Raw genomic sequence first — 26,317 nt, 5'->3', positions numbered from 1 at the left:
GAGGCCCAGCATTGTACAGCCAGGCAGCTTCTCCCGGCAGCATTGAGAGGGAGAAGCCAGCGGTTTCCTTTTTTTCCCTCTCTAGAGGTTGATTCTGATACTGAGTACAAAATCAAGTGCTGGTGTGTGTTAATGCCTCAGTGGTGAACCGTGGCGCAACCTGGTTATCCTCCCTTGCCAAAACCAATATATTCCAAAGCTATCAGCATTCCCTGCCTGCCCCTCTTTGAGTCCCAGTAGCAGTAAAGGTGTCCTGCAGCATCTGGACCTTTTTCCACAAGCGCTGGAGTTTGTTTTGGCGTGCGTTTCCCCCCCAAACCCTGCAGGTCAGACATCCACCTTGCTGTTCCTCGATTAATGAGTGACTCACCCTGCTCTCCCCATGGCCATTTGCCGGGACCTGCCTCTGCTCTGTCAGGAGCAGGAAGCAAAAGCCAAAGTCCACGATCTCCGACCGCCCAGTGTTGTGTGACACCGGGACAGGAGGAAGCAGTGACACTTCCTGACTCTGGCCAGCATTCAGCTGGTGTGTGGCTCTGCCCGTGGTGCCCTGACACGGCCCTGGGATTTTTGGGTCCAGCCAGCCAGGCGTGCACCCTGCTCCGTGTACTGGCCTCTGCCCCGGGGAGGCAAACAGGATGGGTGAGGTGTAAAATCAGCGCTGAATCCGCTCCCCTGGGCTTGAAACGGAGTCAGACCGGTCTTGACCTGAGCTGGCTCCTTATCTGACCCTTTGTTTGTGGCAGGGGTGCAGGAGGGATCAGGGAAGGACAGCCACAGTGGGCCGGCTCCTCCGGTGAGGACAGGCTAGACCTGGGGACAGCTGGTCTAACTGGATCATGTTTATCTCCCTTTGCTTCTTTGCTTTGTTTTGGTTCCTTCCTCCACTTTTTCCCGCGCTGTCATGTCACAGCTGAGGAACCCAAGGCAGTGGGGACATGGGGCTGTTGGGCAGCTGGGCTTCCCAAAAATTCTGTTGGTCAGCCAGCCAGCAGCGTGGCTCCTCTCTCTCTGTCTTCCTGCTTCGAAGTTTCCATCCCTGGAAACCAGGGATCCCTGGGGTGCTGGGGATCCCTGCTGGGTCCATCCCTAAAAGCTGATGCACTTGGAGCAACCCACCGTCTGCCCAGGTTGCACATTGGTGCCTTTATAACCTGAATGGGTTGTGTGGGGATCCTGACAGATGCACCACCCAGAGTGAGTGGTCTGCCCATCCTCCTCCTCCATAGACACCCACTGCACTGCTCCTACACGGCCACTTTTATCTCTGAAGTATTAATAAATGAAGCCTGCCTATTTCTGTGAGCCTTTTCAAGAGGCTGGCGGGGCTGCCTTGAAGGCTTGCTCGGCACTGCAACTATTCAGAGCTTTTTTCCGCCTGTGCTCTAGCAGTTGATAAGCCAGGGCATCCAGCTGTCAGCTTTGGAGATTGCCAAAGCCTGCTCAGCGACATTTCTGCAGGCTTCGCTCACAAATGAGGATTTTGTTGGACGCTTTGGTTTCTGACTTGATGCTGGTAATTAAATATCTTAACTTGGCTTCAGAAAGCTGCCACTGCTGTGGAGTGACTGGTGAGGCCATGTGAAGCAGGATGTGCTTGTTCTGCTGGAATTGAGTGTGACCTAACTATGATTCTTCAACCTGCAATTTATTTTCTTATAAAAATATACTTTTTTTTATACAAGCAAAATCCTTTTAAAGGGAAAGAAAAACCTTGTGTTTTATTGCTGTGCTGTTAAGCTTGCATGGACCTGCTGGGACAGCTGTTTATTTGCAAGTTGTGGCTGCCAAATGCTGTAAAATTCAAGTCATGTCCACATTGATTTCCCCCCCCCTCTTAATCATATATGTACTTTTCACTCATGCAGCACAACAGATGTCAGTGCCATGCTGGAAAAAAAAAGGAGCTGATCTGAGCAAAGGGCCGTAAATTGGCGCAGAAATATTGAATTCCTGATCCTGACTTGTGTGTTGGTTAATTTAGATGCCAAGTCCCATAGATTTACTCTCTCTGTGTATTTACCATTCTAGGGGATGAGAGAAACAGCTAGTTAAGGGTTGGAAAGTCATTAAATATTCCAGCAGAAGCTCTTCTGAGTATTGCATTAGTTCCCTCACCCTTCATGACATATTCTTTGAGCAACCTAAACTAGGGGAAGGGGGTTGGAACCAGATGGTCTTTAGGGTCCATTCCAACCCAAACCATTCTGTGATTCTATGATTTCCAACTTTCTATTTAATGCAAAAATTAGAGGCTCCACAGCCCCTTGCCAGATACATGTTGTAATTTGCTGTTTGCCTTTGATTCTTCTTTTCTTTCTTTCCTTAACTGGGAGAAAAGCTGTGCTGGTGCCTACTTAACCCTCCTGCCCTCTCAGGAGACCATTTGCACTTGGTATCTTCTGTCCTTGTGGCATGTCACAACATTCTGGAATTCACTGAGGAACCAGGAGTTCTGGGGTAGCACAGAAAATCTCAGCTCAGTGAGTCATAAAGCTTTCAGATCTTTGTGGCCACTGAGAAGAAAACCAAAGGAGCTGGAAATGAGAGAAACGGCCCTGGCACACTGTAAGGACGTGGTTTCTTGACTGAAGAGTTTCAGGATCTGAGCTGACAGCACTTTGCTTCGTGATTGGTGTGGCCTGAACACCAGCCACCTGAATTGTAGCAAATTAACCAAATTAATGCCTGAAGTTGTTTGAACATCTGGCCTGTGTTTTCCTCATGGTGGGGTTGGGTGGGGTCATTCCCAAGGGCATCTGTCCCATGCTGTCCCCAGGTCTGGAGCAACCTCTCTGCTGTCACATGAGTCTCTGATTCCCCCGTCCTGTTCATGCTCCCTTCTGTGTTCACCCCCAGCCTTTTGGGGGCAGTTTATTGTAAATGTGTGAAATGGAGGAGGTTTGTGCTGCCTGTAACACCTGGGAGGATGAGGTTGCTCATGGTCCCTTCCTGAGTCAGCCAAACTGGATGGGGTGGCCCAGCCTAGAGACACTTGCTGGTGAGTCAGTGTGACCATGACTCAGAAGGTTTCTCCATCTTCTTCTTCTCGTGGCTGAGTTGCCTTGAGAAACTGTGTTCAAAACATTGCCATGGCCCTCTGGAAGGGCGGTGTTGGATGGGCGTGTTCTTACCCACCAGCTTGTGGAAACCCAGGGCACCAGGAATATTTCCCTGTCTGCTCTGGGGTGCCCTGACCCCCAGGGGAGCACTGACTTTGACCCTCAGTCATGGAGAAAGTTTCCCAAACTCCAGAATAGACTAGAATCCACTAAGGTGCAAAGTAGATTGTAGAGAGTAGTGTAGATGTATCACTTAGGTGAGAAATTGAGGTTTGGGGATTTTTAGTGTGTTGTGGATGGAAGCAAGATGGAGGGCACAGGGTGTCATCCTGGGCTTCTTCTTCATGCTTCTTCCTCCTTCTTCATGGGTTTGGGTGGCATTTTGTAATTGGGCAGAAAAGTCCGCATTGCAAGCTTTTGGGGATCAGTTATTGGGTTAAAAAGGGAAATAATCTAGGTGTCAGTTCTTAATTGGATAATTTGGCTTTAAAAGACCTTGTAATGAAAGATTGTTGGCCATTTTTGCAGGGCTTTTCCAGTGCACTGAGCCTGGTGTGGACACTGTGTAAAACGCTAGATAAGATAACAATAAACAAGAACCTGAAGACCACAAAAAAATCCAGTGGGTCTCTCTTTCCTGACACAAGACCACTCCAGGAGGGTCTCTCCCAACAGGGGAGCCCCCTGGGAGGGCCCAGCCTGAGTCCCAGAATTCGGGGAATCAGCAGGAGGCACTCTGACACCAGCTGGCTGCTCACCATGCCAGTGCTGATGGGGGCTAATGTTGGTTGCTCTTCAAATCTCTTCTCTTTCTGCAGTACATGCCACTTGCTTGGATTTTTATTTTTGTGTTTGAGCTCGCTTGCCGACCTGGAGGAAGCGCGGTTGGTGAGAGCTGATGCGTCGCTGGCTGGAGACATCCTCCTCTCTTTCCCAACCCAGAGCTCCCAGCAGGGCCTGGCGGATGATTGAAGGATTATTTGCCGTGCCAGACAAGTGGCTTCATGTTTCCCTTCTGCATTCCTGGGGCTGAGCACTGCATAGCGATGTGCTTTCAGCTACGTGCTGCTTACCTGAATCATGGCTCCCCCGTGCACGCAGCTTGCGTGGAAGTCTGAGCTCTCCCTGTCCAGGCTGCTGTGTCCCTGTGCCACCGAGTGCTTTGTGAAAGGATAATGAAATGGGGTGTGGTGGAGGAGCTGCAGGAGTGTCCAGCTCTGTCTGTGACTGTGCCTGTGTTTACCACACCTCCTGAAGGAATGGTTTTCGGAAGCTGAACCCAGTGACCCAATTACCGACCTCTGGGTTTGGACTGTTGCCAGGAATTCTGCGCTGAGGCTCCTCATTGCTTTTGTGCGGGCCCTGGGTGGAAAGCAGCCATGCCAGAGCTCAAAACAACTTGGCAACAGCCGGAGATCGGTGAGATAAAGAGAGGGGAAGGACCCAATTAATCCACCTGACCTGTGCCCATCCCGAGGAGAGCATAGTGGGATCTCCTGGAGTTCCTTGCTGCCTGCTGCTCCTCTTTCTCATGGGGCCTTCATCCTGTTTCCCTGGCGATGGGCAGGGCTGCTGGCAGATCCTGCCTTGGGGCAGTATGGCAGGAGGAAGCAATTCAAAACTGTGCCATTCAGAGGCAGACTCTGGGGGGTGGTGTGTGAAACACCAGCAGCTGGGCTCTGTACCAATATGCAAAACTGAGCTACAGAGCTTGGCAGCTTTTGGGGAAGGCTCTGCAGGGTGTGGAGGGTACTTTGCAGGAGTGAGGATCAGCTTGTCTCCCCTTCTAGTGAGCAGAGCATCCTCAGAGGTTGTAGGGTCAAGCATTTGAGGGCAGACTGTCACCAAGCAGGAAAGTCCTCACACTGTTTTTGGGCAGAAACACAACTGTCCATGTGCTGAGGCTGCAGGGCAGGGCAGCTGGGGCTGTGCTCTGCACCTGGGAGCCAGCTGTGCACCACTTGGGCTGGGAGGAGAGGACAGCACTTGCCATTAAAATAAAACCCTGGAGTATGAAATTGGGGGATGTAGAGGGGCATTGTTCAGGGATGGGATCTGCAGCCACTCAGGTCTGAGGTGTGAGAAGGAGAGTGCAGTGTGTTACAGGGGGGTGTGGAAAGATGTTTTATGCTGCTTGGGTGATTTTCTAGCAGCTTGGTGCCTGTTACAGGCAAACTCTGTTGGCAGGCTTTCCTCCCAGCTCCACCAGGAAGGAGGAGGAGGATGGAGGAACAGTCCAGAGACCATTTCCCCACCCCAATCAATCAAGATTATTTGTTTGCTGTGGCATGGCCATGGAGGCAGCACAGGAGGATGTTTTCTGTCTGTGATGTGTTATGTGACATGGAGTTCAGCCACGGTGGGTCTGCCCTGCTGCTGCTCCTGAGTGTTTCTTTTGACTAAACCTTTCTGAGGCAGCTCCCTGGACATGCACATCCCTCTGACTTTTACCTAACCATGAGATGATTTTATTTTTTGGGGTTTTTTTGATTGGATGGTTTTTTGGTGGTTTTTTTTTTTTCCTGAGTGCTTGTTCTTTGCTTGGCCTCAGTATCAACTTAATGAATGGTGCTTAGAGGAGGTGTGAACTCATGTCCCATCCTGGAGAGTCTGTGTCAGCTGTGGTCCGGTGCAGCTGTTTCCTTCAAGGATGCTTGTGTGGATGGAAGCCACTGTAAATCTGTTTGTGCAAAGCCTTCCTTGCCGTGACTCCAGTCATCCTTCGTGTTCCTGTTGTTTCATGCTGCTGCTGCTGCTCCTGGAAACCACAGCACCTTGTTGCCAGAGCTGAGGGTGGGGGAGATGTGTCAGGGAAGGTGGGTGCCCTTGTCGTGCCTGGCTTCCACAGGAATTGCATGTGAAGGACGCTCCATTGGCTGAGGTTCCCTTCCCTGTGCCCCCGAGGCACGAGGAGTGTCTTGGCTTGTGTGCCCAGTGCAGGGAAGAGAGGCTGCTCTGTGCCTTGATAGCAGGGTAAGCCTTTAGGCTGCCTGGTGTTTTCCAGCTGCCCTGTCTGGCTTGGCACCATTCTCCCTGTATATCCCATGCATTGCTTTCAGCTGCTGTGCTTCTGCAGGGGGACACTCGTGTGCCCAGCTGGGTGTTGGATCTCATCCTGCAACACAGGGAGAAAGCAGCCCCACGGTGCTGCCTCCTTGGGTTTTCTTCTTCCACTGAGTCCTGTGAGCAAGCACAGGGCTCCTGCCATGCCCATCCCTGTCTCAAACTCCATGTAGGAGACAGCAGGGTTAAGGCTGTCGGAGCTCTGGTGTTGTTCCAAGGTGCTGGGCGAGCGTCAGGCAGGAGAAAAGCTGAACTTGCAAATCTGTTCCTGGGCTCTCTGGTAAGTCATGCCAAGGACTGTGTGAACAGTGCTAATCCCAGGTGCCTCTGGAGCAACCTTGTTTACAATGCCAGCGCTTCAAATGGGTGTTCTGACAGAAACTTTACGCAAGCCATTTGCTTACCAAAGCTCTCCAGGTCTGGGTTTTCAGAGCTCAGTGTGCCATCTCCTTGTCCCAGCGTTTTGGAGACACCCTGCAAAGAGACTGGAACCTTTTTGGGGACCACCTGGATCCATTTATGACCTCCATCTATTTTTCCATGGAGAGTGCTGCTGGCAAATTGCATGTGAAGTAGCTGGTGGCTCTGGAGGCATGAGAAATCCCTGTCCATCACATGGAGCAGAAAGATGTTGAGGAAAATTTTTAGAGCATGCTAAATATTGTAATCCCTACAGTCAGTTCTGCTTTTGGGGCTGGGGCTGGAATTGAGCCTTTATGCTCATTTTTTCCCCCATTTACTTATGTATTAAATGCTGCTCTTTCACTTAGCAAGTTCAGCAAAACTTGTCAGTTCTTAATTGATGCAGGGGTGGCCATTGTTGTGTTCAAACTGCAGTGATGTGTGACAGGCTGTGATTTGGGTTACCTAGTCCTGAAATTGTGCTGTTCCCTTAGCTGTTAAACTAGGACTTACCTTACATCCAGGCTTTTCAAGCCATTCTATAGCGTGACAGCTTTCATCATGAGAAAAAGACAGTAAAGAGGGACTTTGGCCTCAAAATTCTCTGAATTGATTTCCAAAGAATTGCTTGTAGCTGCATCACAGGAAGCTTTGTTGGTTTTGCTCTGGGGATGAGGCTGAGCTAGGTGAGAGACGTGTGAGACAGTGGTGATGATGTGTCTCGAAGCCTAGCTCAGTTGCCTCATGTTCATGTTTTTATTTTACCTTTGCCTTGTGGTTTGGGCTGTGTTTTTCATTTTGGTGAAAGTCAAACTGAGACTGTGTCTTTGGGGTCTGGCATCCCCAGTATGCTGTGAGGTGTGGGATAATTAAGGAGGGACCCATCCCTTGGGGATGGCAAGACCCAAGCTCCAGCTGTGGTAATGGGCTGTTACTGTGTGCTCTGAAATGTATGCCCTTGCTCTGGGAAACTGACTGCAGGCAACACGGAGTGGGGGGAAAAAAGACCTGTGAAAAATGGGTGCTCATTTTTCCAGGGAGGAAAAAAGCCAAGGAAAACATATCCAACAGTCGCCTTGTCAGATATGTCACGGGAATGTCCTTATCCAGCCCCTGGGTCGGACTCAGTGCTGCTAATTACAGCTTGTCTCGCTGCTGAAAGGAAAAGTTTGAATCTGTTCACCCTGAGTTTCCCACAGCAGCGTTTTGGGACAGCACCAACCCCACATCTCCTTGCCTGGAAGCTCTTGTCCAACACCAGAGACTGGGCTGCTGTTTGCACCAAGCCTTGGGTTTGTGCTCACCCAGTGTGGCTGAAGGTCATGGAAAAACCCCTCTCTGTCTCTTCTGCACTATCTGAACTTGCCCTGTAAAGGTGCTCTGGAGCTCAGGGGACGTTGCTGTTAAGGTCCCAAGCACAGGATCCCCATCCTTTGTGGTGCTGGCCTTGTTTCTGGCTCAGTGCTGCCAGAGGATCCACAGCTCAGCTCTCCTGTGGGTGCAGTGCTTCCCGCCTAGCAGAACTGGCTGCCTTTCAGGAAAATAAACAGGGCTTCTGAGCTGGAGCTGGGAGTCCTGGGCTGCTGCACAAGGGGAGAAGGGTGTAACCTAAGGACCCTTTCATCACCTGCCTCTACCTGGGCTGCTGCTGCTGCTGGAGCTGGCCTGTGTCTGATTTGTAACACTCTGCATTCAGGGGACAGCTTTATGTTCTTGGTTCTAAATTGTCCTGTAGCTTCAGGAGGGGAAGCCATCCCCAACCTTTCCATCTTGCACGAGGCTGTGTTTGTTTCTGTTGGGAGTCCAGCGTTACAGAAGCCTGTGGGATGTGAGCCCATGGCACACACCTGGGCACAGCAGCAGGGCAGGCTCTCACCTGAGCTTGTGGGATACTCAGTGCTTTCCCAGCACCAGCTCCAGGTCGTGCAGTACCCAATACAGATAATTGTTCTGTATTCATGCCAGTGCTGCTCTAACCCCAAGCTTATTAAAAGCCCACAGGACCGTGTCTTCCCCTTCCTCCTCCTGCTTCCTTCCCCCTCCCTTGGCTTTTCAACACCAGGTTTTGAATAAATCATCTAGGATGTGATCACACAGGAAATTCGCGAATTTAGTTTTTTTTTTTTTTTTTTTTTTTTACAGCCAAGTTCGGAAGTGAATTCAGCTCTCCAGGGTTTCAGTCCTGTGCTTTTTAATCACGAGGTTCCCCATCTTTTCTACTCTGTCACTTGTGACATGACGTCTCCTTGGCCGTGTAAGCTTTTCCCCTGCTTCTGCCTGCCCACAGAAACAATAGCTGCTGGAAATGCTCTTCAAGAATAGCTGGGGATTGCCTGTGGAAAATGCAGATTTAATCTATGTTAGGTCTTTTTGTTGTTATTTTGTTTACTGCTTGGTTATCCTTTTCCTTCAAAGAAAAGCAGAGGGCTTGTTCTTGTAGAATTCACCACTCCTGATGTGTTCCTAGCTGGAAGTAACACGCTCAAAATCCTGCATTCCATTGTGCATCTTTGCTTTATTTTCTTTTTCTTTGTGGGTGGGAGCTTAGGGAGTATAATGGGCAGATTAGCAACTGTATTTGTGGAGTAACCCATCTTTGTGCAGGTCTAGCTAGAAACCAATTAAGCTTGTCTTGATCTCTAAATGAGATTTTTGTCCAACGCCTCACCCAACCTTCTTGTGCATCCATTAATAGCAGGGTGGGATGGAAATAGCTGAACGAGTGGAGATGGCGTGTTGGATAAACAGAGAGGCGTTGGCTGCAGGGAGGTTCCCGGGATGCGTGCGAGCTGCTGCCTCTTTGTGTGGTTGTTTTGTAGCTCTGCTTCTTGAAACCTGGGATTAGCAGTGTTTGACTGCAAGTGTGCAATCCCCTGCGGTAGCAGGAGTGGGGTTGGTGGGAAAAGCTGCTGGATGAAGAGGGAACATCCCATAGACTTCATTACTGTGCTGGCCCCCATTCCTGTGACATCCCTGGGGCGAGTTTGGAGAGCTCCTTGTGACTCCCAGCTGCAGGTCCCCCAAAGTGCCTTGGCTTGGGCATATCTGTCTGGTCTTAAGTTGCTTTTTAGCCTGGAAAAAGCCTTTGGCTTTCCAGGGGGACACACACAGGCTGGGGGTGTTTGGTGCTGCTGTGATGAAAACCAGTCCGGGAACGGCGCTTCAGTGCGGTGTTTTTGAAGAGAGCTGATTAAGGAAAGATGCCTTTAATAAGCTGTGCCTCCAGGGAGCCCTTCTATCTCTGTCCCAGGCTGTTTCTGCATCAAGATAAGGTTGCAGAGCAGCTGGATCTGTGCTCTGCTTCGGGAGGTGTAGGAGGGGGAAGGGCTCTAGGATTTCTTCTAGGTGCGAATGTTCATTATGATCACTTTTATTTGTAAAGTAGCTACAGATAAGCCATGCACAGGTGATGCCTTCTTCCCTGCGTGCCTGCTGTCAGGGACAAATGATGGCAAGAGTAATGTCAGGGGAAAGAGGAAAAGGAAAACACTGGGTGAACTTGCAGGGTGTAACTGCTGCAGATGTGCTGTAACATGCTGCAGACCACCCTTGGAACTTTCCTAGGGACAGGAGAGCACAAAAAGCACAAACCAGCTTTTCCCTGCATGCCTAGAATTTTGCTCTCCATCTCCCCACTCCCTAAATTTCAAAAGCTCTTGGGTTATTTGTAAAAGTGCTGCTTTTTTTTCTTCTCCCAGTGTAAAAGTGCCCAATAAGAGATGTGGGTCTAAAGACATGGAATGCTGTGCTGAAGCCCATGTGCCACATCAGGGAGGTCATGCTGTGGACCTTGACAGCATGGCATGGCCAAACTCGGTCACTTTCTGTGCTGGGAAAATTTGAGAATCCTGAATCCACAAAGATCTGGTTGTGGATGAAGCAAGTGCCTTCCAGGGTTCTATGACAACTACAAAATCCTCAGAAAAACCTAAAACTGGGAAGGCTGGAAGATGGTTTCAGTGCTTGGGTGGGAGTTATGGAGAGAGGAACTGGAACAACCTCCAGGACTGGTGCTGTTTTGCTTTTTTGGGATGCTCTTGACTGAAAAGCTGCTGAGTTTTGATGCCAGTGAGACAGAAAAATACCTGGTGGCAGGGTGTCCCCCTGACTTCATCCTGCTGTCGTGGGGCTGAGGCGGTTTGGTGCAGTGATCTGATGAGGCATGGCAGCCCTGCCCTGTGGAGATACCATCTCCTGGGAGGAAAATGTAAAAATAACCACGGCTTTGGCTGCGTCTTTGAGTTGCGTGAGAGTGCAGCAAAGGAGGTGGGGGATGAAATTATATCCATGGAAATGAGGCAGGAGAAATGAACCTTTTCCTGGGAGGCAGGTCTGAAGGAAAGACCCTGCAGACAATGGGGAATTGTCCTTGTCCTCCTGTACTGTGCTAGGGTGCAGGGGACACACTGGAACTGGGGTCTGGGGTGGTTGCAAAGGGTCCCCCAGGGTTCCCTGTCATCCTCTTCCTCTCTGTGGGCTGAAGGAGGTGCAGCCCCATGTGGGTTCCTGCGCCTCATCCCATGGCTCCAGGGTCTAGACAGATGACACAAACCCTTGCAAGAGACTGTGTCCTGCCCAAGGCTTTGGAAACCTGTTGGACCCATTCTTCCACCTCTTTGCTTTTCAGAGCTTTTGTGGAGCAGGTCTGTTCCTCCATGGGGGACCACTGAAGTGTGGAGCTGGGAACAAATCCATGGGAGCTGCCATAGGTGGCAGACGGGCCCTCCTGGCGTAAGCAGGCTCAGCTCATTGAATCTGTGGTGGACATGATCTCTTGTCTTCCAGTTGAGCTAAATATACCTTTGGCTTGTGGTTGTGGAGGCTAACTCCCTTTTTGATTATGGAAATCACAATAATGTGGGATACAGCTGGCTGCCTCCGGATGGAGCCGGGGGAAGAGCGGGATTGGGGCATCCCATGGCTGAAACTCTCTCCTGCTTACCTGTATCTGGATCAGGGCCAAAGTGTGGCATACTGGATGGGCATCTCTGTGGAGGGTTCCAGCTCCAGAGTTTCGTGTGATGCAGGTTTTGGAAGCACAAAGAATTCCAGCATAGCCATAAGCTTTCCATTGTCTGACAAGTTTTGAAGTTTAGTGGCTGAGCTGCACGTACCTGGGCATGGCTGGTGGCTTCAGGACAGAGAAAAGGTCCCTCTCCATCTTTGCATGATTCCCAGAAGCAGCAGTTCTGTATTTCTGGATGCAAAGGGAAGTAAAAAGCTGTTGGTCAGCTTGAGCAGCAATTGGGAGAAGTTTTAGTCTTGGAAGGCAAAAAGGGAATTAAAGGGCAGTGGTGAAATGTAATGTGTCAGTCCAAAGGTGCCACCTGGGAATGTGTGTTCCTGGATTAGGCACACAACACACAAGCTGTGTGGTGGGGGATGCCTTTTTGCACCCTGTTCTGTCTTTGGGGTGCTCTGCCAGAGCTGCTGGGTGGGTCCTTGGTTGCTTTATCTCCTGAGGTTTGTTCTGTGTGACAGCATCTCAGACTCTTCTGTGTGACAGCATCTCAGATTCTTCTGTGTGTGGCCTCACAAGGGTCCTTGAAAGACCAGAAAGTCACAACAACAGGTGCAATGTGCTGCTGCATCTTCCCTGCCATGCTGGCCTCAAAGCCAGGGGTCAATTTTTTCAGCCCTCAGTGTTGCTGGCCTCAGAGGAGCCAGGAAAGCAGTTCATCAGCAGGACAGCTTGAGTGAAATGTGGCTTCAGGGTCTCTAACATTGGCAACTTCTGAGTTAAATACCCAGTGTCAGCCATGCAAGTGCCTTGTGCAGGCATTTGCTGCAGGCTGGCAAACCTCTATTCCCCCATTTGCTGCCCTGGTGTGTAACCAGCTTATCTCTGAGCAGCTGGATTTAACCCTCTTATCCACCTCTGTGCCAGCCCTTCACACTCTGCTGCTCTCCCTCCCAGGATGCCAGGAAAAGCCTGGATGGCTTCCATGGGAAATGGATGTTTGCCCTCCCTGGGATGATTACTTCTGTTATTTTAAAAGAAACAAAACAAAAAATGCACCAGCAAACTCCTGGATTGGGATAATTAAGCCGATTGAAGTGTTTAGGTAAATTAGTTTCCCTTTAATTAAAAAATATATATGTCTCATCATGGTTCCTAAAATAATGAGCCACTGACCTGCTTTATCCCTGATTTGGCTTACAGATGGAGAGGGGAGGTAAATTACCATGGAAGCTTGGAATGTTCTGAGCTGGAAGGGACCCTTAAGGATCACTGAGTCCAAACTCTGGCCCTGCACAGGACATCCCAAGAATCACACCCTGTGCCTGAGAGTGTTGTTCAAATGTTCCTTGAACTCTGTCAGGCTTGGTGCTGTAATCACTGCCCTGGGGAGCATGTTCAGAGCCCAACCACCCTCTGGGGGAAGAACCTTTCCTTAGTGTTCAGCCTAAACCTCCCCTGACACAACTTCATCCCATTCCTTCAGGTTCTGTCACAGGGCAACCACAGAGGAGAGATTGGGGCAGGCACCAAATTTTAGCTTAAAGTAGGGGAAATCAGCTTCACCCTTGAAAGATCAGCTCCTTGTCTTCTGTGGCAGTGCCTGAGTCTCTTAGCTCAGGGAAGCAGAGACTTGCTCTCCAGGGGCAAGGCAGTTTGTCCTTCCCTTCCTGGTGTCCCTGGAGCAGAGCAGAACTCCATGGTGGGGCCAGTTTTCAGCTCAGAAAGGTGAGATCTCACCTCCCTGCCCTTGCTAAGCCAGGAGGATGCTGGGGAGCCAGGAGCTGTGCCCTGGGGCTGGGGGGAGCTAAGGGACCACAGCACCCCTGAAATTGCAGAATAAAATGCTAATGGCTCTCCCAAAGCCAGTGTAGTGGGAATGGCAGCCCCTCTGTGGTGGGTTAAGTGAATAGATGTGATGAGACACGTTTATTTATCCAAATTCTGATCAGTGCCCAGGGAAAGGGGTGTGTTTGGGGGAAGGGGTGAGGCAGCGTGGCAAGGTGGAGGTGCCTGAGATCAGCAGGGACCACAAACACAGCTGTGTGTGCCTCTGTGCCCTGGTAACTTCAGCTCTTTGCTGCTGGGAGTCCCTGCCTCAGCCTGCTGCCAGAGATGCTGTTATTAATCTGCTGAGATAATTGTAGTTTTAATGTTTCCAGCGGGGGAGTTTGTAGGAGGCAGAGGCATTCCTGGAAGCCCTCGGTGGTGGGTGCCATCCTGGAGGCATCCAGCAGTGTGACTCAGCATGGTGGCTGCTGGTGTTCTAAGTGGTGCTGATTTTCAAAGCTGGGAGGTAATATGAAGAGGACAAGGGAGCACAGGCTGTGACTTGGAACTGTGGAATAATATTTTCACAGAATGACAAGGTTGGAAGAGACCTTCAAGATCATGGAGTTCAACCCAGCCCCAACAGCTCAACTCAACCCTGGCACCCAGTGCCACACATCCAGGCTTTGTTAAACACACCCAGGGATGGGGACTCCACCTCCTCCCCAGGCAGCCATTCCAGAACTTTACCATTCTTTCTGTAAAAAGCGTTTTCCTAATATTCATCCTGTATTTCCCTTGGTGCAGCTTGAGACTCTGTCCTCTGGTTCTGTCAGTTGCTGCTTTTTTGAGTTGTGATTAGCAAAAGAGGCAGTCTGGGAGCAGGGCTGCTGCTGAACCCGTGGTGGAAGGGCAGTGCCTGACCCTGGCTTGGCTGATGAGTCTGCAGGGAAGTGCTGCACGTACATAAAAGCTGGGAAAATGTTTTATGCTGGGGAATGGGAATGCTCCTCTTGCCTTTTCATCAAGAAGCTGTAAAATGGCATCCAGCAGCTCTTCAGCCCATGCCTGGAAAGCCAAAGCCAGGTGCATGCAGTCCTGAACAAGGCACAGGGACATCTGGATATTTATTTATAGTTGAGCTGCATTTGGCTACTGGAACAAACATTTGCAGAAAGTGGCCTTAGCCTTGGCTCAGCATCCTGAATGCAGACCACAGGTAGCCCTGAAGGCGGTTTGAACTTCATAAAAGCACATTAAGCCATCAGTAGGAAGAAAAGCAGATAAGATCAACAAGCTGCAGTGTTTGGGAGCCCCATACTCTAGGAGAAATCACTTTCAGAGCAAACACTCCTAATGTGGCTTCACAGGTTTGGAGGAGGACAATGCAGAGGAGATCCTCATGGATCTGTGCCACATCTCATCAGGATGACAGTCCTCCTTCCCTGTTCCACAGTGAGCAGACCCCAGAGGGGTGGCTGGGGCAGTGTTTGTGAAGCTGTTGGGGGCAGCAGCCTCTGTGTCCCATCCCACCTGGTGGCTGCAGCCCTGTGTAAGCCAGCAGGCAGGTGTGGATGGATGGAGTTTCTGCAGCTGTGAAACTGATGTCAAGCAGTTTTTTTTCCCCTTATTTGCTTGCAAAAATCACCCATTGGCTCTGCCTGCTGTGGGGCAGAGAGGTGGGGACCAGGTGAGATGTGACACAGATCTGCACTGGGCCCTGTGCTGCGCTCTGCCAGCCCCCCAAAAAGCCCTGTAAGAAATGTGTGCTGTGAAAAAGTGATTTCTGCTGGAATGTGTGGCTGAAATGACTGCAGTGCAACCTCTCACTGCCGAGGAGAGTCCTCGTTTTGTCTTGTCCCGTTGATCTCAATGAAGTAATTTATAAGGACGTTTTCCATGAATCAATAAATCCATGCTTGCTGCTGTGCCTGGGAGGTTTAATTTGCTCTAGATACTGCACAGAGTATCTCTGTCCTGAATTGCACTGCAAAGTTCTGCTCTTTGGGAGAGGATGAGGATACAGCTGGATCCTCTGGGAACATGCTGCCAGCATCTGATGGTGCCTGATCCCTGTTAATTGTGCACCTTGTGGTGTGGGCTGAAGAGTTCAGGCAGGGTGTAAGAGCAATGGTTTCCCTGTGTGTGGAGTTTGAGGGCTTAGTCCATTGTGCCAAGCATTTCCTGATGTTATAGATCTTGGGGAAATTGAAGCCAAAAAAAAAAGGGAGGGGTGGGATCACTGGCCTTTGAAGAGACCACAGTGCAGAAATCTGGGTTACAGGTAGGTTTTCCTTCCACATCTCTGAGTGATGCTTACTCTCAAGAGGAATTGAAAAATTCCCGTTGCTCTGCACCACCTCCCCTCCCAAAAGCTGCTTTTATGAGCCCCTTGGAAGCAATGCACAAGTGTTTACAAAGCCTGCCACTGGATCTGCCTGGAAAAAGAGGGTTCAGAAACACAGCTCTGCTAGACAGAGAGAAGTCAAAGGTACCCCCAACCCCCCCAGTCCTGAGCTTGTTTCCCTTGCTTCGTCTGAGCACTTGGTGTGGTGAGGCTGGAACTGTGGTCACGGATGGGTGAGGGCACTTTGCTTTCTGCTGTGCCCTGGGGTTTGGGGCTGTTCCTGGCCTCTTCCTGTGCACAATGATTTCTGACCTGGTGGGGCATGGACTGGCTCAGCTGTCCCTGTGAGCACCTGGATCCCACCTCTCATCCTGCTCCACCTGCCTGGCTGAGCCCCCCAGGGAACCCTCCACTTCTCCTCCAGAGCAGCTCTGAAACCATTTTCTATCTCTTGGAGGTCAGAGCTCAAGCTGGAGAATCCAGAAACGTTCCCAGAGCCAAAACACGCCCGTGGCGAGCGGGTGTGTGCCTGGTCTCTGCTTCTCATTTCCTCCATCACTGTGAGAGCACTGGAGCTGCACATGGGGTTTCAGCGGGGTGTCCCCTCTTTTGTTCCTATATATTAGAAAAGTCTGTGCATGTGTTTGTATTTAAAAACAATATGTATATATTTCAACGTGGCCGTTTGTGAGCTGTGCCCCTCGTGACTGGTCTGGTTGGGCAAAGGAGGGATGGATTTCACAGCTGCCTACCTGTTGCACTGGCAGCTGTGTGATGGTCCTGCTGGTCCAGCCATTCTTGCACTTGGAAATAACAGGTGTTGGCAGGGAGTGACCCCAAACCTGCTCAGAGCCAGCTAGGAAGGTTCCTTGTGAAGTGAGCAGGCTTTGGAGTAAGTCTGGCAGCACTGGTGGAGAGACTCTTGCTGTTATTTGTGTCACAGCCTGGGCAGTCCATTCCATGTGTGCCCATCTTGCATTTTCCATGCCCTCTTTCCCTCATGCTTGCTGGTGTGTTGGAAAGAAGCAGATGCAGCTTTTGGTGGCAGGGCTGGGTGTTGGGCTTGTTGCACATCCCCTGGGACAGCAAACACAAGGTCACACAATGGCTGTGCCAAGTGGAGCAGCCATAGAAAGTTGTCATTTTAAATAATTGCCATAATGACTTCTCCTCCCTTTCTTCCACCCTTTCCCCATGTTCTTCCCCATCACCATGTCCTTCCACACCCACAACCTGGGGGCTGCCTGGATCTTTTCAGGATTTATGTTCGAAGGGAAGTGTTATTTATGTAATTAAACCATCGCATTGCTGGATGGAAATGGGATTTGGTGCTTACCGCTGTGCCTCTTTCTCATGCATGAGGGTGAACTGATTGATTACTGAGGTTTGAGATTAAATATTCCCCTGAGCTCTGCTGGCATTTAGTGTGCTGGGGGGAGGGCAGAGGGAAGGGGTGGAGGGGAATTCTGGTTTTCCTCCGAGGCCAGGAGAGCTCGGGAATGTCTGCTGAGCACATCCCCTCTAGGTCTGCAGCGTTGGCTGTAACAGGCTCCTGGCAGGGGTGTCTTGGGCACCAATAAAGCAGGTGCCTCTCTCCATATCCCCACTGCTGGATGGGGTGCTGCTGGGCTTTGCAAGCTCCTCTCACCGCTGCATCGAGCATCCCATTGCATCCTGCCCATTCCCGGTGCCTCCCCAGCTGCCCACACCTCATCCCTGGCTCAGCTCCCTCCCAGCCTGGCAGCGGGGTGGACCTGCTGTCCCCGCCTTTCTGCCTTTCTCCTTCGGAGTGCGCCTTATTTGTTTATTTTCCTGAACTTCTTTTCATCCCAAAGCCCTCTGTGTTTGGTTTCGATGGGAAAGGAGGAAAAACCCCCGCTCACCACAGCTCCTCGAGCGCGTGGTGGGTTGGAGACGCCGCCTTCCCCCTTCCCTTGAAGTCTAATTTTAGCTGAAGGCGATGGGATCCCTCCAGGGTATGGCAGAGATTTCCTATCAGCTGCCTAGACCTTAAGAAACAAAACACACAAACAAACACGGCACAGAAGCACTTAATGCTTATTTGGGTGAATTCTTACAAAAAAAGGGTGTGACTTATTTTATTTTTTTTTTTACGAGCTGCGCACGCTGGCTTTGTTCTGCTGCAGTCGGGTATTTCAGGTCTTCCAAGATTTAATCAGAATAATTAGTTACTGTCTGTTTGTACCTTCTGTTTCTGTTGCAGGGTTACCAAAGGGTGTATTTATCTTCCAGAGGGCTGCCTAAGTGTCACTTAATCATTAAAGCATCCGATTTCCTCCAATCATTAAAGCATCTGCCATGAGGCTTATGTAAGTAAACAAATAAATAAATAAATGAAAGTGGGCAGGGTGGGGATGGTGGTGGTGGATTCAGCTTGGGGGGGGGTTTGTAGGGATTTTTCCTGATTGTCACGGGTTTAATTGTGAGCTGCCTGTAGTTCCCAGCCCGTCATGTGGGGATCAGAGGACTGAGTGTTTGGACTGGCACTGAACACCCAGGCAGTTTAATGAGGCTGCTCTCAGCCAAGCCTTCACCCCGCTAAACTGGCAAGAGCTGTGTTGCTCCCTGTCATTTCAGGAGCAGGGGGGGAAAAATAGACCTTACAGGAATGAAAGGCTTTTGCTTTCACTCGTACAGTTATGGCTCTGACTCCTTAACCCAGTGGTATCCCTTATAAAAATCACAGCTCTGTCAGGACATAAGTCACCACTGTAAGTTTGGCAGGATTGGGAATTGGCTGTTTTTCAGCCTGTTTGCCATGTTTGGTTTGGGAAGGGGGACTGTTAATGCACACATTTCCCATCACTGCAGGAAGTCACTGCAGAGGAGGGTGGGATGGCTGGGAAGCCTCACAGGGTGCTGAACCAGCCCTGGTTCATGCCTAGAACCTGAGTGAATTGTGGGATGTTTTCCCTTCAGAGTTTGTCACCAAGAGCAGATGAGTGGCCCTGTTCTGATGGCAGTGTGGGGCTGGACAATTTGCTTTCTTCTGTTTGCTTTCTCTTCCTGAGCTGCTGTGGTAGGGATTGGGGTGTAGGTGCTGCCTTGTCAGCTGCCTTTGCTGCCTCATTTACCATGTGCTAACCCTGGGAGCAAGGGTTTGGGGTGCATGCTGCTTCCCTGATGGGTTTAGAAACTTTTAAATCCAGAAGCAGCCTTTGCCATCAGTTTCTCTGCTTTCCTGTGTGAGAGGGAGCATAAATTTTTTAGGTTGGTAGCTTTGTGTTAGCCCTTCTTAGAGATACAGGTGTGCAGCTGGGCTTTGTTCTCCTTCCCTGGGAGAAGCTCATGAAAGGGAAGGGGCCTGGAGGGGACAAGGTGGGACCAAAGGGATCTGCAGGGCTTTGGTGGCTTCAGGGAAAATTGCTTGTGTGAAGGTTGAAGTTGAAGTCCATCTTCTCTCTGCGTTTGTTGGGAAGGGTAGAGATGAGCCACAGCAATGGGGCATGTGTTGGACTCTGCTGGGGCAGAGCTGAAGCTGGGCATGATCCCACATCCTGTCTCAGCTCCAGAGTAACAATTTGGAGTGACAGATCCCCAGGTAAATCCCCTGTCCCCTCTGGGACTGATGTGGTGGCTGTCACAGCCAGCAGCGCGTCGCCGGTGCCCTTTGCTGTGTCTGCTCCGGTGTGTGTGGAGTGGGAAAAGTCCTGCTTGATGGAAATACTCCCAAGAAAGCCTGTCAGCCTGATTTTTTCCTTGATGTTTGCCCAGCTGGAAAGCTGGTGGCGGTTCAGACAACACCTCCTGAAGCACTGAGAATGTGTGATGTGCAGCACAGCCAGTGCTCCTGCCTGGCACGGTCCCTCCAGCCACAGTGAGGGTGCTGGAGGGGTGGCAGGTCTCTAATCCCCATCCTACCCATGTGTGCCTGCCTGTTTCACTGGGCCTTTCACAGATCTGCTGGGTTTGGGCACTGGGAGAGGTGAGGAGGAGAAGCAGAGCTGCTGGGAGTGGAGGAGAGTGGAAGCATGGAGGGGAAGGGAGGTGACAGAGTGGTGGAGACGGATGCTGGGAGGAAGAGGAGATGATGTGGCTCATTTGCCTGCTGCTTTAGAAGTTGCTTAGTTAAATTAAGTGCTCACTAGGGAGCCTCATTTGGCTTTTAAATAGCTTTGGAGCATGTGAATGCTCTGTGTTGCTCTCTTCTTTCTGCAGTGTGAGCCACCTCCAGTCCCCATCTCTCTTTGAAGAATATCCCCAAAAATCTACCTTAGGATGTGGGGGGGGAAGCTTGGTGGTCACCTACTTTCAATAAGCCTTTCAAAGATCTCTCCAAGCTCCTCATCGTTCCAGACCATCCATCCTTTGTTTTTTTTCCAGTCTGGACACTGTGAGCTTTGGTGATTGGGACTGACCACAGGTTCCCTCTCCCACAGAGGCCACAGCATGCCAGGAGCTCTGGTGCTCATCACACAGCACCAGCTGGTCTGGGATGAGCTGGCTGGTCTTCCACCATCTCTCCTTGAGCATCCCACTTAAGGCAGAGCATGATGCCCCTTTGGCTTTCCTGTTCTTTTGCAGGACTGTGTGTTTTTTCATTCCTTTCAGCCAGCTGAAAAACTGCTCCAAGAGCCTGGAGAATGATTTTGGCTTCCTTATTTCCCTGGTTGTACCTGGGTGCAGAGCTGGATGTTATTTGTGCACTTGATCATCCTGCTACTTGCTAAGGAGATTCATAGTGCTTAGTTTTATTTAATTTCTGTAGAAAATGAAAGTATCTCAGGAGATTTATTTTTCTTTGTCTCCAGTGTGCCACACTCAGTGATGGAGGGTGCCAAAGGCAGGCACAAATCCTGAGGATGGGGATGTTTGGTCTCCAAAAAGCTGTCTCAGTCAAGGATGGGGAATGTTCCCCACACCAGAGCCACCTTGGGGGCTTAGCTGTGTCCCCCCATGTGAGAAGATGGTGGCCACCAGGTGCCACTGAGGTTTCCCCAGACATGGGGCTCCCTCCCTGCTCTGCTCCTCCACCATGTGCCCACCAGCCACTTCCAGACATGGTGGGGGAAGGTTTGGGAGGAGCACACTCCCTTTTCCTCATAAAACTCCAAACAAGAGGCTTGGCCTGGTTTAGATTTTAAAAATAACTTGCACATTTGGAAGCTAAAGTTTCAGAAGGGCTCTGAATGGGATAATGGCTTTGATCGTGACAGTCCGAGATCAAGGCAGGGTTTTTTAGGTTTGCTGCATCAGCTGGAAAATATATTGTAGTGTCTAGACTTTATCATCCTCAAGAAAGGCTCTTTTGTATTTTTTTTCCTACTCTACAAAAGGTCTAATCCAAAGCCCATGTACAGTTGGTAGGAGGGGCTTTGATTGTGTCCAGGAGCATGCTGGAAGAGGTGGGGATGAGCTTTGGGCTTTGGAGGACTCAGACCCTGCTTTGCAGGCGCTGCTGTTTCCGATGGAATTTTGGGATGACAGCAGAGGGGTGAGGATGGGCACCAGCTGTGTGCCAGTGCCCCCTCCCCAGAGGGGTCAGTTCCTGCAGCTGAGCCCTGCTGACACCTCAGTGCTCATCCTTTGGCTGCTGTGCTTGTGGTCAGCTGCTCAGACCAGAATCTCCCACAACTGTCTGAGTTTGCTCTGTGTAATAACCATAAACATCAACATTTGATGGTGTGTGGACACAGCTTCAGCATTTTTAGCTTGAGTGTGGAAAATGTACAGTTTTCTCTCCTTACCATTCCATAAGTAGGTTCTCAACTTCTTTAAAATTATTTGACGGAATTCTTTCATTATTTATATGTTTTTGTAATTCCAAAAGAGAGGCAGGGAAGGATCTTCCTAAGTTGCTTGGAATAAACTCAACAGCCTGCTGAGAAGGTGAGGACATCTGGCCACATGTATTTATAGAACCATTAAAGTCCTCCAAGATGAGTGAGTCCAGTCTTTGATCAAACACCACCTTGTCAACCAAACCACAGCACTGAGAGCCACGTGCAATTGTTTCTTGAGCACCTCCAGGGATGGTGACTCCACCACTGCCTTGGGCACTCTGTCCCAGTGCTTAACAACCCTTTCAGGGAAGAAATTCTTCCTGATGTCCAACCTGAACCACTCCTGACACAGCTTGAGGCCATGTCCTTTTGTCCTGTCCCTTGTTTCCTGGGAGCAGAGCCTGAGTCCCACCTGGCTGCTCCCTCCTGTCAGGGAGTTTTAGAGTGAGAAGGTCCCCCCTGAGCCTCCTTTTCTCCAGACTGACTCCCCCAGCTGATCCTCATCAGACTTGTTCTCCAGACTCTCTCCAGCTCCCTTCCCTTCTCTGGACACCTTAATGTCCTTCTTGTTGTGAGGGGCTCAGAGCTGGACACAGCACCTGAGATGTGGCCTCACCAGTGCTGTACAGAAGGACTGACTCCTCCTGAAAGCCCATGCAGCAATCAAGCTCCTGTGTCACACTGGAATAGGCCCTGTGGAGGGAGCAGAGGCAGTTTTGCTGTGAAACTCTGTGTTTTGTGTGCAGGGCTCTCGGGTGTGTTCTGGCAGGTGTCCCATTGGCAAAGTCACCACCAGCCATATCCTTGGTGTCTCTGCTGCAGCACACCATCATGCCATGCTTACTGCCCCAGGCTTTGGAGGGGTTGCAGCCCAGTTATGAAAGCTTCATCTGGAAGCTTTGAGAAACATTTGGAAATGTTTTGGAAAACATTTGGATGGAGGATGCCTTAGCTCTGTGCTTGGTTGTTTTACTTTGCTTTGTCCTTGAGCGAGAAAAGTGCTGTAGGGTTTCTGGTTTTTTCTTTCCATCAGTTTTTCTTTTAGACAAACTTATTTCCAGGGATAAATCAGAGCAAATGCCAGTGTGAAAATAGTTTGTGGTGTAAAATGGTACTAAAATTGTGCTGGAAGGGATCTTGAGAGGTTACCTTGTCCCCAAGGGTAGTTGAATACACTCATTGGTCTGGAAAGTGATTGTCTTTGCTGGGAGTTGTTTTGTCATGAATTGTTTCAGGAGCAGAGGCAAAAATCTACCAAATAATGCTGTCAGTATGTGTGCACGAGCCTTCCTCAGTTCATTCAAATCATTTGCTGAATAAGTGTTGAAAATTAATGCTGGGTTTGTTCCCAGAGCTATTCAAAGTAATATTCCAGAGTAACCTTTTCCACCTTGGCATTTGCCAATATACTGAAACCCTTATGGATGAATTGCAGTTACCCACAGTCTATATTTGACATGGAGCCATCTCTGTTTTGCCCCATTTCTGGGACAACCAGTGCCCAGAAGTCCCACTGGGAGGAAGAGCAGGTTTTTCTTTGTTTCTTGTGAATTAGTTGTGACTTTTCAGTTTTCCAGGTGGTCACCAGCCCTGTGAAAATCCACAGCAGCCTCTCCCCTTGACATCTGCAGGCTTAGATAAAGTTGTAAGATCCTGGGCAGGGATCACTAGAAATCCTCATCTGCTTTGAGACTGAGCCAAGTGATGACTTTAAGTTAATTTCTCCTGCATCTTCATCTGTCCCAGCTTTGTGTCTTTGAATAATGAATCAAAAAAGAAAAAACCATACCCAGGAGCCCTAATTTAATGCCCCCACCTTTTAAAGGTGCTGCAGAGCTCCCCAAGGTGTTTTTCATCTTGCTTGCAGCTCCCCACTTCAGTGATGGAAGGTTCTGAAAGGGGTTCACCTGTAGGCAGCTGGATGCAGGCTTGTCCTCCTTGTTGGTGTTGCAATCCACACAGCCCAGATGGTGACTGGTTTTCCTTCACCTGGTCCCTTTCCCAACCAGTTTACAGTTGGTGATAGGGGAATTCACCCATTTTTTGGCTGTGGGGAAGGCTTGGCAAGCCCCCCTTGGGCCCATGTGCACATTTAAAGTGAAGATGACTGGCATCAGCATTATTGTTTGGCCAAGTGTATGCAGGGATATCACAGCTTAGATTTGTTACAGATGGGTTTCTGGATATAGTCTAAGGCACTCTGCCAGCCAGTTTTATATCTGTGTAAAAGTGATTGGCATCTCTATAAATAAAGCTGCTGTGGGATTATAAATCTAAATATACTTATTCATTAAATTATTTTTACATTTCCACTGGGTTGTCATTCTGGCTTATCACGAGCAAGCCATGCTCTCTGCCTGAGTGTTATCCACAGCTCCAGCAATGCAGCTTCTGAGGCTTGGAAATATTTTTTCACTTGTGTGTGAGCTATCCATGAGTCTCTGTGCCATGGATCTCTTCACTGGGACTTCCTCACAGTCATCAAAGGGAATGACCCTGTCCTGGACACTGCTCTAGAAGTGGCAGTGGCTGTAAATGCAGTGAGTTTTTCTTTCCTGGCTCACAAGTGAGCATGACTTTGCTGGGCTATTTAGTACCTGTGACCTGGTAAATACTGTTTGCATGGCTCCTTTGGTGCTGGAAAGGGCTCCTCCATAAGATCCTCCATCTGTGTCCTCGGGCAGGGAGTCTCACAGAGTTTCCTCCTTCTGTGCCCCAGGCCAGGCTGCATGGAAACAGGGGTCTTTCCACCTGGTTTAACCATCCCTGCTGGTTGTTTTGGCTACAGGAGCAAGGAAAAAAGTCCCCCAGACCAGTTCCAGGTGCAGCTGTGAGCTGGGGAGGTGCTGGAGGGAGAGCCTGGCCAGACACCAGCACAGCCAGGCAGCAGTGCAGGCACTGGTAAATCTGGCTTGGTCTTTGAGCAGGCTGATGGGAACACTGAGAGCTGCAGCCCCTGGTTTCTCTGGGGTTTTTTCCTTCTCTTTTCAAAGCATTTGATTATTAATTCAGTAAATGATGAAGCACAGAGGAACATGTGCCTGAGTGGCAGAATATCAGCTGCCTCACTCTGCTCAGTAATAGCATGCATTGTTGAAAGTTAACCCATGATTTTAGTGTAATTTCCTAATGAAGGGAAGCTTTCAAGTCAGTCTGTCCATCTGCTCCTCCTTCCATCACTGACAAATCATTAAGTCCATTACCTGGTTTTGTCCTTTCTTTCAGTTTGGTTTTTCATCTCAAATTTGTGGGGCTGCTGCAATTTTGGCCAAAACAGCCATCAAGTTAGAAGGGTGTTAGGGAGGTTTTTTATTAAGGGATGCAATGAAACCTCAGCCTGTACTAGACACCAGGGAATCCACATAAATGTTATGAACATCCAAGCCATAGAGAGTGTTCTAGTTGGATTTGCCATGTTATGAGGCAGCAGAGAGCCCACGCTGCAGGTCTCTGTGCAGACATGTAGGTGTTGCTGGGGGGGTGTTCACCTCAGTGAATTCTCTGATGTTTAATAAATGTGAGTTCATCCTGCAGCCTCTCTCTTCACATGGTTTATATTGCTGAGATTCACAGGAGGAAATCTTTCCATTCATGTTGGTATTCCTAGTGTTGCTCACCCCACCAAATGTAGTTTTGGTAGCATAATAGGGTCTTCAGAAACTGGTAGCACCATTTGGATGTCTTGACTTTTTGCTGGAGCTGGTGCCAGTCCAGGTGCAGTTTGGAGGCCATGCTGCTGGGATTCAGCATCCTGAAGGTGGGAGCTGGACCATGCTGTTGGAAACCTCACTGTGCTGGATCTCAGGAAAGCACAGTCTGGCAGGTGAGCAGTACATGGAGAGGAGAGGCCTGGAGGGGGTCCTGTGTCCCTGTGTCCCTGTGTCCCTGTGTCCCTGTGTCCCTGCCTCTGGCTTGTTTCTGGCTGAGCTGCAGCTGCATGGTGGAGGTAAGAGGTTGTAGGCTGTGTCCAGGACTGGTTTGAGCAGAACAAATTTCACAAACTCAGAAGTTAAATGAAGATTTTGCTGATTAGGCCAGAAGTTACTGTGGCCAGAGCTGTGTGCCAGCAAACAGGGAGGTGGTTGTCTCTGGGATGACATTCCCATGGTCCCTGTGTTCTGCTGCAGACCCTGATGGGGTGATGTACCCCCTTCCTCCCTAAACCAGCAGCAGCTCCTGGCTGGCACAGGTTACCTGGTGTGGGTGCTCAGAGCATCTGTGAGCTGGTCTGGGGGTTCTGGTGTGACCAGCTGGGCTTGGTGCTGCTGGTACATGGGTCCTGTGTGGGTGTGAGATCATTTCATCACCTTGTCTCAGTGGGAAGGGAGAGACCCTGAAAGGAAAGACCAGCCACCAGCACTTCCCTGCAGGGCTGTGATGGGGTGCAAACAGGATTTGACATTCAGTGTGTTCTTGGGGAGCTGCCAAGTGTTTGCATATCAGCCTGGCTTTTACTGGTAGGTGTCAATGCTTCTTTCCAGGCCTGGTTTCCACCAAAACCAGAATTCTTTGCAGTGTTGAGAGGGTTTTCCCCCCCTCTTTGTTTCCTTTTTTCTTTCTCCATTCAGTGCCTTAGTAAGAACACAGCTGAAGTCCTGGGAGCCCAAAGGAAACCTGTCCATTACACATGACCCGATTAGAAGCCATGGTAATAAGCATTTGAATCTAAAGCTAGATTAGGCAGGGAGCAGGCTGAGGCTGGATTTGCATAGCACACATTCCTTTTCTCCTTTTCCATAGGACATGTTGGTAAATCTCCTGAAAGTGAATTTAGAAGGGCTGGCATGTGTCAAGTGCTCCTGTTGATGCATGGGTTGCTCTTCTCACTAAGCTGGGAAAAAAAATGCCTGTGATTGCCTGGAAGATGCTTTTTCTCCTCTCTGCCTGCTCTCACAGCTCATGTTGCAGTCCATGGGAATGGGGAGCTCTTGCCAGCTCTACAAATCTGCATTTTAAAGGCATTTTGAAA

The 26,317-nt window shown here is 49.9% G+C and overlaps 1 protein-coding gene across 1 annotated transcript in view; it reads left to right on the top strand.

The window, feature by feature from the left end:
* Nucleotides 1-26,317, top strand: part of DAAM1 (dishevelled associated activator of morphogenesis 1) — a 94,024-nt gene that overhangs the window by 1,324 nt on the left and 66,383 nt on the right. Inside the window, exon 2 of the mRNA XM_050975636.1 lies at nt 17,829-17,934. The gene's annotated coding sequence lies outside the window, so the exon portion shown is untranslated. The remainder of the gene's footprint in view (nt 1-17,828; nt 17,935-26,317) is intronic.

This window comes from Serinus canaria, chromosome 5, assembly GCF_022539315.1.
Source record: "Serinus canaria isolate serCan28SL12 chromosome 5, serCan2020, whole genome shotgun sequence".
Taxonomy (NCBI): Eukaryota; Metazoa; Chordata; class Aves; order Passeriformes; family Fringillidae; genus Serinus; species Serinus canaria.
The sequence above is the reverse complement of the archived record's forward strand: the minus strand, read 5'-3'. Positions and strand labels throughout refer to the sequence as shown.